Genomic DNA, 18,703 nt, shown 5'->3' with positions numbered 1-18,703 from the left:
CATTCCCAATGAAGGGCTTTTGCCGAAACGTCGATTTTCCAGCTCCTCGGATGCTGCCTGACCTGCTGTGTTTTTCCAGCTCCACTCTAATCTAAACTCTGATTTCCAGCATCTGTAGTCCTCACTTTTGCCCTTCATTGCTCAGACCACTGAGTACATGAGTTGGTACATCATGTTGAATTCTGCAGGATGTTGATAAGGCCATTTTTGGAGTGCTGGGCACAGCTCCTGTCGCCCTGCTTTGGGATGATATTATTAAGTTGGAGAGGGTGCAGAAAAGATTTACAAGGATGTTAACAAGACTGGAGGGTTTGAGTTATGAGGAGAGGCTGGATGGGCTGGTACTTTTTACATTGGAGTAGGTTGAGAGATAACCTTTTAGAGGTTTATAAAATAATGAGAGGCATGGATAAAGTGAATGGCAAAGGTCTTTTCCCTAGGGTAGGGGAATTCAAAAGTAGACAGCATATTTTTAAGGTGAGAGGGGAAATGTTTTAAAAAGGCCTTAGGAGTAACTTTTTCACACAGAAGATGGTTCGTATGAACTGCCTGAGGTAGTGGTAGATGCAGTACAGTTATAACATTTAAAAGACAAGTACACGAGTAGGGAAGGTTTAGAAAGATATGGGCCAAACACAGATAAATAGGACTAGTTCAGTTGAGAAACCAGGTCAGCATAGTCGAGTTGCCGCTTCTTCTGAACCATAAGCAGGGCTGTAAAACCTCATTCCCTTCCAAAGAGCAATCCTTGCATCCATTTACTGAAAGATTACCCCTGGAAGATAAATCAAGACTGCAGCATGGTCAGCCCATCTTGGGGAGTATGTTAGCCACCCAGCCCCATTGACAGAGTTTTTTTGCATTTAAATTTTTACAGTTCTCCCCACCCATTTGATTGAAGTATGCAAGCAAAAAATTCCATCAAGTTTAATATGTATGACATCAGTCCAAGCAATACTACTGGATTCATCTGAAGATGAACACCAGCAACAGCCCTGGTTACTAAATGCCACCACTTTTACTAAGCCCCTTCAACAATATGCAGGGTTAAATCTTAGAATCCCTACAGTGCACAAAGAAGCCATTTGGCCCATCGGGCCTGCACCGAGTCTCTGAAGAGCATCCAAACGAAACCCAGCCCCCTCCATCCCTGTAACCCCACATTTCGCATGGTCAAACCATCTAACTTGCACATCATTGAACTGTGTGCGAAACCAGAACTCCCAGCAAAACCCCATGCAGGGAGAAAGTGCAAACTTCACACAGATAGTTACCCAAGGTTGGATTTGAACCCTGTGAGACAGCAGTGCTAACCGCTGAGCCACCATGCCGCCCCTAAACGGGGTTTAATGTTACCCCAATGGTTGTAACAAATGGGTCACCTATTTATAATACAAAAACAAAGTGGTAGAGAAATTCAGCAGATATGGCAGTGTGAATATATTAGACACTCAGATAACATGAAACTATATTTCAAAGCAATTCCTTTGGCAAATGAGATATTATAAATTATATAAATGCAATTTTTTGTCTGGAATGTTCTATGCTTTTTTTAGAAATTTAACTTTAGTATTAGTTAGATTTTGTATCATTATGCTGGTGTGAGCATTCATTGTGCTGTAAAGTCCATCAAAACTATAGGGATGGAGGGTGGCTAATGTTGTGCCTTGATTTAAGAAAGGTTGGAAGGAGAAGCCTGGTAACTACAGGCCTATGAGCCTGACATTGGTGATGGATAAGTTGTTAGAGGTGATTCGGAAAGATGGGACTTACAACCATTTGGGGTGGCAAGGACTGATTAGGAATTTTCAGCATGGTTTTGTACAAGGGGAATAGTGTCTCACAAACTTGACTGAGTTATTTGAAGAAGTAACCAAGAAGATTGATGAGGGCAGAGCGATAGACGTGGTTTACAATGACAAAAAGTGTGGCACTCGAAAAGCATAGGTCCATCAGGACTTTCATCAGGAAAGTGAGGGGAAGGGGGCTGATGAAGGGCTTATGCCTGAAACATTGACTCTCCTGCTCCTCGGATGCTGCCTGACCTGCTGTGCTTTTCCAGCGCCACACTTTTCAACTCTGACTCTTCGGCATCTGCAGTCCTCACTTTCTCCCAGTTGTGTACAGGGAATTTAGTAAAACCTTTCACAAATTTCCACATGGTAGGCTATTAAGTAAAGATAGATTACAAAGGATTCAAGAAGAACTTTCCAATTGGACACTAACTTGGGCGAGTTGTTTTTTGGACTGGAGGCCTGTGACCAGCAGAGTTCCACAGGGATCGGTACTGGGTCTACTTCTGTTTGTCATTTTTTTAAAAATGGTCATGATGAGAAAATGGGAGGCATAGTTAATAAGTTTGCAAATGACTCCAAAATTAGAGCTATTGTGGACAATGGAAAAGGTTATCTCAGTGTGTAAAGAGATTTTGATCAATTGGGTCAATGTGGTGAGCAGTGGCAGATGGAGTTTAATTTGGATAAATGCGAGATATTGCTTTTTGGTAAAACGAACAAAGGCTGGACTTATACAGTTGATGGTAGGGCCCTAAGTAGTGTTGTAAGACAGAGAGAGCTAAGGGTTCAGGTACATAATTCTTTGAAATTTGCAACACAGGTAAACAGGGTGGTTAAAGAGGCATTTGGCACGCTTGCCTTCGTTTCTCAGACTTTTGAGTATAGGAGTTGGGAAGTCATGTTGAGGTTGTACAGCATGTTGGTGAAGCCTCTTCTGCAGTGCTGTGTGCAGTTCTGGTTTCCCAGCTGTGGGAATGATATTATAAAATTGGATAGGATTCAGAAAAGATTTACCAGGATGTTGCCAGGAATGGAGGGTTTGAGTTATAAAAATAGGTCGGATAAGCTGGGACTTTGTTCACTGTAGCAGAGGAGGTTCAGAGTGACCTTATAGTGGTTTATAAAATAAAGAGAGACAGAAATAAAGTGAATAGCAAAAAGGATATTTTCCCTAGGGTAGGGGGGAGTTCAAAACTAGGGGACATATTTTCAGGTGAGTGGAGTAAGTTTTAAAAAGGACATGAAGAGCAACTTTTATTTTTAACAGAGGATGGTTCATGTGTGAAATGAACTGCCAGAGGAAGTGATGGATATTGGTACAGTTAAAAGGCATTTGGATAAGTACATGAATAGGAAGGGTTTGGAGGACTAAACGCAGGCAGGTGGGACTAGTTTAGTTTGGGAACATGGTCAGTGTGGACAAGTTGGACCGAAGGGTCTATTTCCATGCTCTGCGACTCTATAAAAAAGCAAAACAAGTAGGATTACACATTGTAGCTTGGAGTTCTGAGAGTGCAGCATGAAAAAGTTACATATCAATCAAACTCACTTAGCTGACGTCAAGTTTCAGATACGTTTCCACCTAACTTCAATAGAAATGGGTGCAACTCAGCAATATTGACTGTAATAACAAGGATGGCCCAAGGAAGGTAATGAATCCACAATGTATATTTTGTCTCTAAGTATCAAAATTCCAGTTTCAGTTTATTGATCCACATTCATGCAGTGCCATTTCAGAATATCCAGAAATTCTGTTTAATATGATGGATTGATATTTATAGTATGTTTTAATGTATATTTATAATGCTCAAAAATTTACAGTAAAAATAAATTCAGCTACACCTGAAAATTTGGTTTCAATATTCTGAGATCTTGAAAAAAGCCTAACTGGGAATGCTAATTTCAGATTTAAGAGACAAGTTTTACAGGGGAGATTCAATAGGGGTAAAGAGTTTAATGGGTTGCCATAAAAGATCAAGGAGACTTGGACATACAGCAGTTATCTAAGAAATTACCTTACATATTCGAGTAAAAGTCAAAGTCAATCTCATGCAAAAATCAACCCCTTATTTTTGGCCAAAAAATCTGGAATTTTCTATATATCTTATGTAAAAGTCGACCCTAGTTATTCACAGCTAAGAGATCAACATGAGTCAACGTATTATCCAGTATGTAAACGTTGCAATGAGGAAATGAATTTTTTTGTGCTATTGTGTGTTTTGGCACAATTCACACCAATTTGGCATGAAGGTTTAAGACTATTAGTTCAGAGACAACCTTCCTTTTTGTGCAGCTCAACTGAGCTCAGTTCCCCTGTAGCACTAATGGAATACAGTCATTATACCTAGTTGAGGTTTTGAAATGTCTTCATCTTGTGTAAAACTGCATACAGCACCATTTAAATTAAAAGTTATTGAAGTTGCAGAGAAGACAAAAAAACCGCAGCAGCAGGGTGGCTCAGTGGTTAGTACTGCAGCAGCACAGTGCCAGGGATCCGGGTTCAATTCCAGCCTCGGGCAACTATCTGTGTGAAGTTTGCATATTCTCCCCGAGCCTGTGTGGGTTTCCTCTGGGTGCACCAGTTTCCTCTGTCAGTCCAAAAATGTGCAGGCTAGGTGAATTAGCCATGATAAATTGCCCATAGTGTTCAGGGATGTGTTAGCTAGGGGTAAAATGTACAGTAATGGGTTTGGGTGGGATACTCTTCGGAGGATCAGTGTGGACTTGGTGGGCCGAAGGGCCTGTTTCCACACTGTAGAGATTCTGTGTAGCAGCAAGACAGTTTTGCATTTCGGAGAAACAGGTGAGAGGCTGGGGAAAGATATTAAACCAACTTCAGACAATGTCAAAACGTAGGTGTGCCAACAGAGGTAAACCTAGCAAGTGATCACAACTTGAGAAAAAGCTTACTTAGTGGGTACTTGAAAATCATCAAAATGGAAAATGTGTCGGCCGTGAAGCCATCTAAATCCCTGCGCGAAACAAATCAAAGAAGGATGGAATTTTGGCATTTAAGGCAAGTGCTGGATGGTGCACAAGGTTCATGAGAAGGCATGACTTAGTATTTTCAGCAGAGAACTAAGATTGCACAAAAGCTGCCTAATGAATTCGAAGAAATTATATTACAGTTTCACCAATTTGTAATCAGAAATCAGCAGAAGGAAGGCTACAAGTGCTGGAGAATCAAACTGTGAACCAAAAATAAGAAAAACAGTGTTGGTGAAGAGGACTGGCCATGAGAAAAGTAGTTTATTTTAATTCTTTCTCGTATCACTGATGGCCCTTAGTTAAAACCAATGGTTATTTTTAAGAGAAAAATATTGCAAAAGGAGAAATTTCCAAAAGGAATTGTCATCCATATGAATCCACAAGGCTGGATGAATGAAGGTGGATGTAGAAAATGGATAAAGGAAGTTTGGAATTTATGACCTGGCAGGCTAGGCAAGGAAAAGAGTTTGCTCCTCTGGGACCAGTTTAGATCACATCTAATGAAGAATGTTATTGGTAACATAGCTGTAACTCCCAGCAGACTTACAAGCATTTTGCAACCAATAGATGTTAGTATCAGTAAGCCATTTAAGGACATGATGAGAATGAAGTAGAATAACTGGATGCGTAATGGAGAAAAAAACATACAAGAAAGGTGGCCAGTATGCAGGCTCCATCACTGCCACTTTTCTGAGAATAGATCGTTGATTCATGGAAGGAAGTAAAAGCTGACACTATTTTCAAATCATTCAAGAAATATGGAGTTTCAAATGCATTAGTCGGTACAGAGGGTGTTAATCTTTGGGATGACATAGATGAAGAAGAAAAAGCGGATGATGTCCTACCACTAACTATGGACAGTAAAGATGAACAGAATCCATATGATAAAATTCATCCTACTGATTATGAAGTTTTATTCAGTGCTAAAGATGTTGAACAGTATGATTTTTACAGGATTTTAATGCACTTTTATATTTGATATGTTTAATTTAAGATGTACCACGTAATTGTAACTTAAAGCCGTAATTATATTTCTACTTCACTTTTTATATGTATAAATAAAATATCAATTCATTTTTGTTTCTATTGTCTTTATCTGGCAATTACTGTTATTTGTTGCATTATTTTTCCTTTATTCATTTAGAGATCAATTAAGCTTCTGCTAATATATGATATGATATTTTGGGCTGTAGCATGAATTTCAGCCCCTTAAAAGTAGTATCCATGTAATAGTCGACCCCATAAATTTAACCTTAAAAAATCTTTAAAAATTGACTTTTACATAAATATAAATGGTAATTAACATCAAACTTTTGCAATCTATTAAGCCACTTCATTGGTTTGCATCCAGATTAAGTATATCTCTGGGTGGAAATGCAAATTCCAAGTCTGAAGTCTTAAATAAAACATCGCAAGGCTTTTCACAGAATCTCAATAATCATAGCATGCAGGGAGGCCATTTAACCCAACATGTATGCACCAGCTCTCCAACTGAGCAATTTTTTAAAATGCAATTCTCCTCTTCTTCTCTGTAATCCTGCACAATCTTATTTTCCAGATAACAGGATAACTCCCTTCTGAATGTTTCAATGGAACCTGCCTTCATTATCCACCGAGCAGTGAATTCTAGACTGACCAAGAGCTGAAAAAAGATTTTCCTTACATCATGTGTTTACTTTTCAATCACTTTACATCTGTGTCACCTCATTCGCAATACTCAGACATATAAACAATTTCTATCTAATTTGTCCACACTGGTGATGATTTTGAATACCTCTATAAATCTCTTCTCAACTTTATTTTCTCTAAGGAAAATAATCCTAACTCCTCGAATCTATCTTCACTATTGAAGTTCTGTATCCCTGGAACCACTCTTGTAAACCTCTTTTGCACTGTGTCCAATTCTTCACGTCCTTCATAAAATGAGGCAGCTATAACTGAGTGCAACACTCCAATTGAAGCTGCACTAGTGTCCTGTACAAGTTCAACATGTTCCTTACTCTACTATGCCTCTACTGATAAAGCCTAGAATTCTGTACTCTTTATTAACCTGCCCTGCCACCTTCAATTATCTTTGCACATTTCCACATAGACGTCCCTCTGCTCCTGAATCCCTTTTAGAGTTTGCCTCTCCATTGTCTTCCTGGCAAAATTAATTATTTCACATTTTGCCGTAATGAACTTCAGATTCCATTTGTCTGCCCATTCCACCAACCAATGACTTTTTTTAAAGTGTGATAAAACAAAATATGACAGACGCCACAGAAGGAAATACTAGATGAAACAACCAAATGCTTGGTCAAGCAGGCAGGATTCAAGGAATCCTGGAAGAAAAGGAGGAATGTGAACTTGAGAGGCAGAGGTTTTGAAAAGGAATTCCTGAACGCAAGGTCCATACAATTAAACTGCAGCGAAAGTGAGGACTGCAATGCTAGAGATTAGAGTCGAGACTGTGATGCTGGAAGAGTACAGCAGGTCAGGCAGCATCCGAGGAGCAGGAGAATCAACGTTTCGGGCAAAAGCCCTTCATCAGGAATCCTTACTCTGATGAAGGGCTTTTGCCCGAAACGTCTATTCGCCTGCTTCTCGGATGCTGCCTGACCTGCTGTACTTTTCCAGCACCACACTCTCGACAACTAAACTGCAGCGATGAATGATGGAACAACTAAACTGGGAGGATGCAGGATAGGCCAGAACTGCAGGAATGCAAATATATCGTAAAGCTGACAAACTGTGGAAACTACAGAGAGTGGTGAAGACATGAGATTTTAAAAAGGGGGATCAGATGTAAGTATTAAATAGAATGGCGCGAACACATGAAGCAATCGAAAGCAGGATTCTCTGGCATTTCAAGTCACCAAACACAGTCCCACCAAAAAGATTAGTCAAGTTGTTCTCAGCTACACACTTGGAATTTGTTGTGACTCCTTCATGACCTGTCAATCACCACGTTGTGGGAGGTGATAGTGTTGTCGGCTTTTTGGCTCGGAATATGTGTAGTTCCTGAGGACCAGAGGAAGAGATTCTGCTCGGGTGCTGCAGGTTCGGCGCAGCAGGTGTGTGCTGGCAGGGGAGATACCAAGAGGGTCGTGTTGCGAGTCGTCGGAGCTGCTGGACATCATCGCTGGATCGTGATAGGATGTTGAAGGTTCGTTTGGTTGTGCTGACCTGCTCTTGGTGGATCTTCATGCTGGCTTCGGCCTAATGCCAATTCAGGTACCAGCCAACCTCAGAGCTATGGCATCAGCAGCTGCTCGCAGCCCAGGCCAGGACATTCACAACACAGTCAGGGTAACTGTGAAGAAGGTGGAGAAGCACATACCAATCGATCAGACGGTGTTTGTCAAGAAGATTCTGTTGGAGTGTTGCGGGTTCGAAGCAGCGGATGTGTACTGCCTGCAGGATTTCCTGGGGCAGGCTATTTCGACATGACCTTCAGGAGCTGCTCGCAATTCTTCACGCTCCTTCAAGGAGAAGGGGAACCTCTGTTCTCCAACTTGTCAGTGGTCCCATTGTGTGTGCTTCCTACGCAGAGGAGTCGGGTTGTTACAATCCACATGTACAAACCCCACGTCCCAGCAGTGGATGTCCTGACCTTCCTGAGAAAATACATCCAGGTCGAGGGAGAAAGCACCGATGTTGTCGATCCTTTTGGGATCTGGACCAGCAAGCGGCAGGTCAGGGTAACCCTGAGGGTCGATGCCAGTGGGAACATCCTCCACCCACCCTCCAGCTTTGCCATCGGAGGAAGCAGAGGTTACCTGACATACGCAGGGCAGCCAAAAGTGTGCCGAACCTGCGGGAGGTCAGGCCACGTGGCGGTGGATTGTAAGGTGACCGTCTGTCGAAACTGCAAGCAGGAAGGCCACCCGACCAAAGAATGTAAGGAGGCCAAGAACTATAATCTGTGCAGAGAGGCGGGCCACATGTACAAGGTCTGCCCAAGACGAGGGGCTGCCAAATAGGCACAGATGGCCGGAGGTGGCAACACGAGCCGTGGACCGCATAAAACCAGCGAGATACGACAAACCAGTATGGGAACAGTGTCTGGTAGCACCCAGAAGGAAGGGCAGGCTGGAGTGGAGCAGATGGCAGACAGCAGGGAGGTGCAGCAGCCGATCCAAGCTCCTTCAAGACAGACGGAGGAAATGGAAGAGGAGGGATCAAAGGAGGCAGAGAAATGGATTACTGTCAAAAACAGGAAGAGGAAACCTCGCAAGACCCCCAAAGCCACCTAGCAAAGGGGGAAACGACACCTTACGCGACAAGGATACAGGCAGCTCTTCGGATGGTGAGGACGGGCGCAAGGAGGTCATCACCAGAGGAAGAGACAGAGCGCCGCAGGGAAAAAGGAGAGCAGCACCACCCAAACAGGGAAAGACGATCCCTCTGAGGGGACGGATAAAGACCACCCCCCCCAATGAGAACCAAGAGGTACCCACCGCCCTACAGCTCCACAGAACTGGACTGTGCAGACCCTGGGCCTGACCCGAAGACACCAGAGTGGGGAAATGGACCAGCGTGGAGCCAGACAGCTACCTCAGCCCTGGGAGGGCCCAGCAGTTTGCCGTCACCATGGGGATGCATACAGCTACCCCACAGAGGCAAGACCAGCAGCAAATGGACACTAACCTCGTAAACTGTTAAAATGGGGATAAAAATTGCCAGTATCAATGTGCGTAGCATCAAATCGGCTACGCGATGTGTTTCTACGATGGCCTTCCTGGCCAACATTAAAGCCGACTTTCTGTTTCTGCAGGAGTGTGGGATACCGCACCTCAGCAGCTACAGGAGATGGTCGAGTTTGTGGGCCCATGGACCATCAGTTTGGTCGGGGGGCAACGATAGCCTGGCCTCCTGCTGGGTATCCTGTTGTGAGGAGGCAATTTCACCATCTCCGAGGTCAAGGAGGTGGTGGGCGGGCGCCTCCTCGTCACCGATGTCATGTACAGGAATGCTCCCCTGAGACTGATTAATGTGTATGCCCCAGCGGGTAAGAGTGAACGGTTGGCCGTTCCACTGTGGCTGGCTACGTCCAGGCCAGTCATTCTGGCCGGAGACTTCAACTTTATCATTGATGCAGATGGACAATCTGGCAGGGGGGACAGTAAACTGGATGCCACGGCCAGAGTCCTGATGGAAACGGGCAAAGATGCCAAGCTGCACGACATCTTCAGCACCCCTGCAGACGGAGCGCAGCGTAGATACACCAAGTCACGGGCAGACGGGTCTATCCGCTCAAGGATAGATTATCTGTTTGTGTCCCGAACGCTCTCGGTCAGATCCACCGACGTCAAGCCAGTGTTCTTCTCTGACCACTGCCTCCTGCTGGCCGACTGTCACCTACAGGACGAGCAGCGGGCTGGTAAGGGAACGTGGAAGCTGAACACAAAGCTGTTGACCCCGGGAAACATTGAGGAGCTCAAGAGGGACTACGCAGGTTGGAGAACCGTGAAGCCCCTCTGAGTCCCCAGCAGACTGGTGGGAAACAGTAAAAGGGAACATCAAGAGGCTTTTCATCCTCAAAGGGTTTCAGGAGACGAGAGAGAGGCGGGGAAAACTGTCCCAACTCCAGGAAAGTATGCAGAACCTGCTCCTGCTGCAGATGATGGGGGTCGATGTCATGGAGGACCTCAAGGAGGTGAAGGGTCAGCAAGGTTTGCTCTTTGCCTCGGAGACCTCCAAGATAATCTTCCGGTCCAGGGTCCGCTCCGTGGAGCAGGATGAGACGTGCTCACGTTTCTTCTGCCAGAAGGTGCACCAAGAGAGCTCCGTGCTCAGCAGCCTGAAGGAAGAAGATGGCTCGATAACGTCATCTCAGGCTGACGACATGAGGATTGGCAAATCCTTCTATGCCAGCCTGTATGACGTGAAGCCAACTGACAGCGCGGCCTCCCAGTCATTCCTGTCCTCTATCACAGAGGTCTTAGAAGACAGAACACAGGAGAAGCTGGACCAGCCGCTATCTCTGGATGAGCTGACCAAGGCCCTCGAGTCCTTTGAAAAGAATAAAACTCCTGGAAGTGACGGCTTACTGGTCGAGCCCTATTCTGCTCTGTGGGACTTGATTGGCCAGGACCTGCTGGAGGTGCATGTCAGTATGCTTCTGCCAGGTACCATGAGTGAATCCATGAGGAAAGGCATCATTACCCTCATCTTCAAGCAGAAGGGGGAGAGGAAGGAAATCAGAAATTGGAAACCAATCTCTATTGAATATGGATTACAAAATTTTATCAAAGGTTATTGCCAACCGGGTCAGGTCTGCTCTGGGCTCGGTGATTTACCCTGACCAAACCTGTGCTGTACGGGCAGGAAGATCGCTGAGAGTCTCGCACTCCTCAGGGATACGATCGCCTATGTGCAGGACACAGGGTTGGACACCTGCCTGATCAGTCTGGACCAGGAGAAAGCCTTTGACAGGATATCACAGATGTTCTCTCCAAAATGGGCTTTGGGGAGGGAATCTGCAATTGGATCACACTGCTGTACACCAACATTGTCAGTGCAGTCTCAATCAATGGCTGGGAATCAGATAGCTTCCCAGTCCGATCTGGAGTCAGGCAGTGCTGCCTTCTCTCTCTTGCCTTGTTTGTGTGCTGCATAGAGCCATTTGCTGAGTCCATCAGGAAGGATGCGAGCCTGAGAGGTGTGACTATTCCTGGCAGCGGGGGCCTACAAGTTAAAGCCTCCCTGAACATGGATGACGTCGCTGTTTCCTGCACGGATCCACTGTCCGTGCACAGACACATGTGTATATGTGACCAGTTCAAACAAGCCTCGGGGGCCAAGGTAAACCGAGGCAAGAGCGAGGCCAGGCTCTTCGGGAACTGGGCCGACCAATCCTCGATCCCCTTCACCGTCAGGACCGACCACCTGAAGGTGCTGGGTATTTGGTACGGGGGGGCTGGGGCGTGCGCCAAGTCTTGGGGGGAGCGTATCAAGAAAGTGAGGCAGAAACTGGCAGATGGAAGCTACGGTTACTCTCCATCCCAGGTAAAAACCTGGTCGTCAGGTGTGATACACTGTCATTGCTGTTATATGTGGCATAGGTCTGGCCTATTCCAGAACCTGTTGCAATCACCCAGGCCATCTTCCATTTTATATGGAGATCAAAGATGGACTGGGTCCAAAAGGACTCGATGCATAAAGATCTGGGCAACGGGGGGAAAAAACACACCCAATGCCTACCTCACCCTGATGGCCACCTTTCTGTGTGGCTGCATCAAGCTTTGCGTGGATCCCCGGTACGCAAACACCAAGTGTCACTATGTACTGAGGTTCTACCTGTCCCCAGTATTGCGAAGGATGGGCCTGGCCTCGCTGCCGCGGAACACTCCGAGTAGTTGGACCGTTCCATATCACCTGTCCTTCATGGAGAAGTTTACGAAGAAAAACACCTCTTACCACAAGTCCATCAGGAAGTGGTCAGCACGTAGTGTCCTTGAGACCCTTCGGGAAAAGGAGAGGGCGGATCCTATCGAGCGGTTCCCTGAGCAGACTGTCAAAGTCATTTGGCAGATTGCCTCGTCGTTAGAACTTTCCAACAAGCACCAAGACATGACTTGGCTGGTGGTGAGAAGGGCTCTGCCTGTGAGATCCTTTATGCACGCCTGGACTCGAAACGGCTGCGGGGGGGACGAGACTGTCACACACCTCCTTCTGGAATGTGCCTCTGCAGAAGAAGTCTGGAGAGGAATGCAGTGGTGTTTGGCGAGGTTCGCCCCGAGCAGCGCCGTGACGGGGGACTCTGTGCTCTATGGTCTGTTCCCCGGGACGCACACCGAGACGAACATCAACTGTGCCTGGAGGAGCACCAACTCGGTTAAAGAGGCTCTTTGGGCGTCCGAAACCTGTTGATCTTCCAGCTGAAGGAGCTGACCCCGACTGAGTGTTGCGGACTGGCACATTCCAAGGTCCAGGACTACGTGTTGAGGGTCGTGCTGAAGCTTGGGGCAGCTGCCGCCAAGGCGCGGTGGGGAAAGACCACTGTATAATGTCTGCCTGCCAAAGAACAGGGGGCCAACCCAGTCACTTGGGCTCCGCTGACACTTCAGCAGAAGAGCTGGATAGTAAATGGACAGACTTGTATATAGGAAAAATACATTTCGATGTCTGTATGTAAAGCACAAGAATGGCATGGCCAATTGTATAGAGATCCAAATAATTTTATGAATAAAGTATATTTTTTTAAATTAAAAAAAAGTGATGATGTTGTCACCTCCAGACTGACACCACTTCTTGCCACTCTGAAGTTCAAGATTTCAGGGCCCCCTGACCTGGGCGGGATCTACACTTTGTTCAGCAGCGGGCGGGGTACAAGAGAAAAGGGAAGTAGGAAAACAACCGCTGAGGGCGGCCTTTACAGAACTTGTGCATGTTCACAGAAAGAAAGAAAGTCCCTAATAATTGCACGTACGAAACGGGTGGTGCTGCATAAGGTAAAAACTGGATGTGAAAGCTCGGTGAGCAGAAAACAACATCCCTGTGCCTCACTGGCCTTACCTGTGGCTAGATGTCGATCCTCGCTGCCCGGACGCGGTATCAGTGCAGCAGGATGTTAAACCTCATCTCCCCGCCTATCAGCCCCACCGTTAACAGTGTAGGTGCTCACCAAATCCTAGTGTCGGTCTCCTTCCTCGCTGCTTGAAAATTCCATCATCGGCAGCTCTGTAGAACAGGCTTCGTTTCACACAACGTTCCCACTTTGAGGACCATGACCTTACTCAGAGATTGACAGCACAAGCTGCCCAACGGGACTGCGGCGATGCAGGCAATGTAGGCTGGCTTTCGCCTTTACTGTACCAATCAGAGGCAGATAGGGAGTTTAATTAGACGTTATCTTAGCCCTACCCCCTGTGTAATTCTGTACTGTATGTGGTCGGGTAAAGGCACTGTTGCTGATCACGGCATAATCATTTCTTTTATATCTTTATTGAAACCAATGGCCTGGTTACACCGCACCTCTTTATTTGATGGAATATAATTATCTGAAGAGTGCAATCCAAAACGTAGATCGCTTTGAGCCTGGAAGCTGTTCTCCATGTCTAAGTCCCTTCAAATCAAATGACAGGGGCGTTTACATTAGTTACTCCTGTCTCAGATTGGATGCATACTGGGCCAAATTCCTAGACCTAGAACGGCTAACCTAATACCTTTGGGAAGGAACTGGCCAGAGCCCTCCATGTATCTCCCACTCCCTGCCCATCGTTATGTTTTGCAGCACGGAAAGAGGTCCTTCAGCTGTTCTTTCTGCACGGTCATCAAGCCTCTATTTACCCTATTCATATGTTCCACAATAGTCTTGATTGATACTTGTAATCAACCTGAAGAGAGATGGTTATCACTGGACTTTCATTTCTGGGGCAGGTGGGAATTTGAACCTGGGACTTCTGACCCACAGATAGGGCGCTACTGTTGTGCCAATCTTTGAAATAAAGGCCAATTCAATTAGCCTTCCTGATTACCTGTATTCAAGCTTTGTGTTTCATGCATGAGTACTGTCAAGTTCCTTTGTGTTGCAGTTTTCTCATTTAAGTAATATTCTGTTCGTTTGTTCTCCCTTTCAAAGTGAACAACTTGACAACTTCCCACATTATACTCCATTTGCCATCTTTTTACCCATTTAGTTAACCTCTGTAAACTGTGCCTATTTTTGTGACTGCAAACTTGCCACACTTCTTTCCTCCAGGTCATGAATTTAAATTGTAAACAGTCATGGTACCACCACTGATCCCTGTAGAACCCCACTGATTACCTGAACCCCTTACCCACACATGTTGTTTCCTGCCCATCAGCCAATTTTCTGTCCCTAACAATATACTACATCCAACACCATGGGCTCTTATGACTTAACCTTTTGTTAGGTATCTTGTTGAATACCTTTTGTAAGTCCAAGTACAACACATCTGTTGGTTGACACTTGCTTGAAACACTCTAATAAATTAGTCAGACATGATTTTCCTTTCATGAAGCCATGTTGACTCTGCTTGATTAGAATATGACTTTACCAATATTCTGCTATTACTTCCCTAATAACTAGTTCCAACATTATTCCAACAATAGATATGAGGCCAATCAACCTAAGTTTCCAACTTTTTGCCTCCCTCTCTTCTTAAATAGGGACTCACATAGACAGTTCTCCTTGTGCTCTGGTACATCTCCAGAACCTAATGACTTTGGAAAATTACAATCAATGCACCCACTATTTCTTTAGCTACCTCTTTTAGGATCCTAGGATGCAAACTTTCAGGGCCAGGGGACCTCTCTGTCTTCAGTCCTATTAGTTTGTCTATTACTATTTCTCTAGTAATGGTGATGGCACTTAATTCCTTCTCTGTATTCTTTAGTATTAGTGGGATGTTCCACCATAATGACTGATGCAAAACTAAACGACTCTCTCCTGTTACTTCTGGAAAGTTTTAGGTTAACTTGTCTAACTTCAGATATTTGACACAGTATTAACCTAAACTGATACAGGAGAAACTAATTATACAGGTGCCATTGTCATTTGATTTGGAGGGTCTTAGACATGGAATTTCCAGGCTCAGCACAAATAGAAGAGTAGCAATCTACCTTTTGGATTCCACTCGTCAGATAATTACAAAACAGGAGGTGCCGTGAAACCAGGACAACAGGTTTCAATAAAGGTATAAAAATGATGATTATGCTGTGATCGGCAACAATAGTCACTCAACCACATACAGTTCAGACTTACTCATGGGGCAGGGAAAAGATAACATACAATTAAAGAAAACTTCCTATCTGCCTTTGGTGCAGTAAAGATAAAAGCCAGCAACTCATAACCTCCCTGTTCTTGGATTTATGTCCCGTTGTCTCCAAGGATCTGTGTGCATACACACCAAAGTCCCTCTGATCCTCTGTCCATTTTAGGATCCTGCTAGCTGATGATATTACCGATATTCAAGAAACAAAAGGAATACTGCACAAGTTTGGCCAGTTAAAATCATGTCGATTAGATATGGTACTGGTATGGCTTGTATTGTTTGGCTAACAAAAAAAAGATTTTGGACTCAAAATGTAAGGAAAAAAAATTCTTTCAGATTTTCAATGAGTCAGACGACTACAGAAGCATCAACAATGTGGCTACTCTGTGTCAGATATCGGATCAACTCCATTCTTACATCCCACTATCAGATATCATCCTAGAGCCAATACAATTCAGTGAACCAAAACAAACATATAGAAAATGAAACTGATTGGTGTTGAATAAACAGAAGAAAGACGGAGGCTATTAGATTTAACATAACTGTGCAGATCTGCTTAATTTAATTGAATGAAATAATCAAGAATCAATAAAACTTGTAGAGTCATAGGGTCATAGAGATGTACAGCACAGAAACAGACTCTTCAAAGTTTGGGTAAAGATTTGTAGCTTGGGTGCTCGTTGTTGTGGTTCTGTTCGCCGAGCTGGAAATTTTTGTTGCAAACGTTTCATCCCCTGTCTAGGTGACATCCTCAGTGCTTGGGAGCCTCCTGTGAAGCGCTTCTGTGGTGTTTCCTCCGGCATTTATAGTGGCCTGCCCCTGCCGCTTCCGGTTGTCAGTTTCAGCTGTCCGCTGTAGTGGCCGGTATATTGGGTCCAGGTCGATGTGTTTGTTGATGGAGTATGTGGATGAGTGCCATGATTCTAGGAATTCCCTAGCTGTTCTTTGTTTGGCTTGCCCTATAATGATAGTGTTGTCCCAGTCGAATTCATGTTGCTTGTCGTCTGCGTGTGTGGCTACTAAGGATAGCTGGTCATGGCGTTTCGTGGTTAGTTGATGTTCATGGATGCGGATCGTTAGCTGTCTTCCTGTTTGTCCTATATAGTTTTTTGTGCAGTCCTTGCATGGGATTTTGTACACTACATTAGTTTTGCTCATGCTGGGTATCGGGTCTTTCGTTCTGGTGAGTTGTTGTCTGAGGGTGGCTGTTGGTTTGTGTGCTGTTATAAGTCCTAGTGGTCGCAGTAGTCTGGCTGTCAGTTCTGAAATGCTCCTGATGTATGGTAGTGTGGCTAGTCCTTTGGGTTGCGGCATGTCCTCGTTCCGTTGTCTTTCTCTTAGGCATCTGTTGATGAAATTGCGCGGCTATCCGTTTTTGGCGAATACCTTGTACAGGTGTTCCTCTTCCTCTTTTTGCAGTTCTGGTGTGCTGCAGTGTGTTGTGGCCCTTTTGAATAGTGTCTTGATGCAACTTCTTTTGTGTGTGTTGGGGTGGTTGCTTTCATAGTTCAGGACTTGGTCTGTGTGTGTGGCTTTCCTGTATACCTTTGTGGTGAATTCTCCGTTCGGTGTTCTTGTAGAACAAGCAACATGAATTCGACTGGGACAACACTACCATTATAGGGCAAGCCAAACAAAGAACAGCCAGGGAATTCCTAGAAGCATGGCACTCATCCACAAACACAACGACCTGGACCCAATATACCGGCCACTACAGCGGACAGCTGAAACTGACAACCGGAAGCGGCAGGGACAGGCCACTATAAATGCCGGAGGAAACACCACAGAAGCGCTTCACAGGAGGCTCCCAAGCACTGAGGATGTCACCTAGACAGGGGACGAAACGTTGGCAACAAAAATTTCCAGCTCGGCGAACAGAACCACAACAGACTCTTCAGTCCAACTTGTCTATGCTGACCAGATATCCAAAGCAAATTTAGTCCCATTTATCAGCATTTGGCCCATTTCCCTCTATACCCATCCTAAACCAATACCCATCCAGGTGCCTTTTAAATGTTGTAATTGTTCCAGCCTCCACCACTTCCTCTGGCTGCTCATTTCATATATACACTACACTTTGTGTGAAAAGATTGCTCCTTAGGTCCCTTTTAAATCTTTCTCTTCTCACCTTAAACCTCAGCCCTCTAGTTTTGGACTCCCCCACCCCAGTGAAAAGACCTTTCCTATTTCCCGTATCCATGCCCATCATGATTATACAAACCTCTACAAGGTCACCCTTCAGCACCCAACGCTCCAGGAAAAATAGCCCCAGTTTATTCAACCTCTCCCTATAGCTCAAACCCTTCAACCCTGGCAACTTCCTTGTAAATCTTTTCAGAAATCTTTCAGGTTTCACAACATCCTTCCTGTAGGAGGGAGACTAGAATTGCACACAGTATTCCAATAGTGACTCATCACTGTCCCGTACAGCCACAACATGACCTCCCAACTCCTATAATCTATGCACAGGCCAATAAAGGCAAGCATACCCAACTAAGATATTTTCAGGAAGTAAAGCAGAGCTGATGGCAAAAATGTAATGTTTGTGAAAAAGTCCATGGCTCCATAATTTCCAAAGTTTAAATCAGGAAATTATTGCTCTTCCCAAGGTAAAAGATAAGGTTTCACTCTTGAAAAACATCAATATGTGAAATGCCTTGAGAATATATTGGCAAGTGGTTGCCTCTATTTTCAGAATTAGAATAAGCACAAGTAACCATGCCGGCAAGGCCTTGAGCATCTATGGTGTTGACCTACAATTTGTTTCATCAAGGTTCTTGGATACCAGAACCTACTTAGCTTTGCCAAGTTTCATGGCTCCATCTATTCCTGTACCCACCTACAATCTTCCACCAACAACATTCACCTCGGTCTCATTGGAGTTCTTCATACAATCTCTGAGATTAATATCATTATGCTTCTACTTGTCTCACTGAAACATAACTAAATACAGTACTAGAGAATTGCTGAAAATGACACTGTCAAAATTTTCATTTTTTAGTCATCAATACTCACAAGAATACAAAGTCAAGGGTAAAACCAATATTTATACCGCATTTCTACTGACTGATGGAGGCTTCACCATAGAGAATGCGCCCATTAATGCTTATTGACAGTGAACAGTCAGGCTTTGTTCAAATTTTAAACCAAGCAGGTTGATAGCTTGTTCAGGGCAATGTTCTAATAAATGAACCA

The 18,703-nt window shown here is 44.6% G+C and overlaps 1 protein-coding gene across 3 annotated transcripts in view; it reads right to left on the bottom strand.

Annotated features, from left to right (window-relative positions):
- gpd2 (glycerol-3-phosphate dehydrogenase 2 (mitochondrial)) overlaps positions 1-13,539 on the bottom strand; it is a 128,024-nt gene extending 114,485 nt beyond the window's left edge. For 2 of the 3 annotated variants that reach the window (XM_043693788.1, XM_043693790.1), the window contains exon 1: positions 13,396-13,539. The gene's annotated coding sequence lies outside the window, so the exon portion shown is untranslated. The other variant, XM_043693789.1, reaches the window with a different exon arrangement.
- Positions 13,540-18,703: the final 5,164 nt, after the last annotated feature.

Source organism: Chiloscyllium plagiosum, chromosome 7, assembly GCF_004010195.1.
Source record: "Chiloscyllium plagiosum isolate BGI_BamShark_2017 chromosome 7, ASM401019v2, whole genome shotgun sequence".
Taxonomy (NCBI): Eukaryota; Metazoa; Chordata; class Chondrichthyes; order Orectolobiformes; family Hemiscylliidae; genus Chiloscyllium; species Chiloscyllium plagiosum.
Note: the sequence above shows the minus strand (reverse complement) of the source record. Positions and strands in the feature narration are given on the sequence as shown.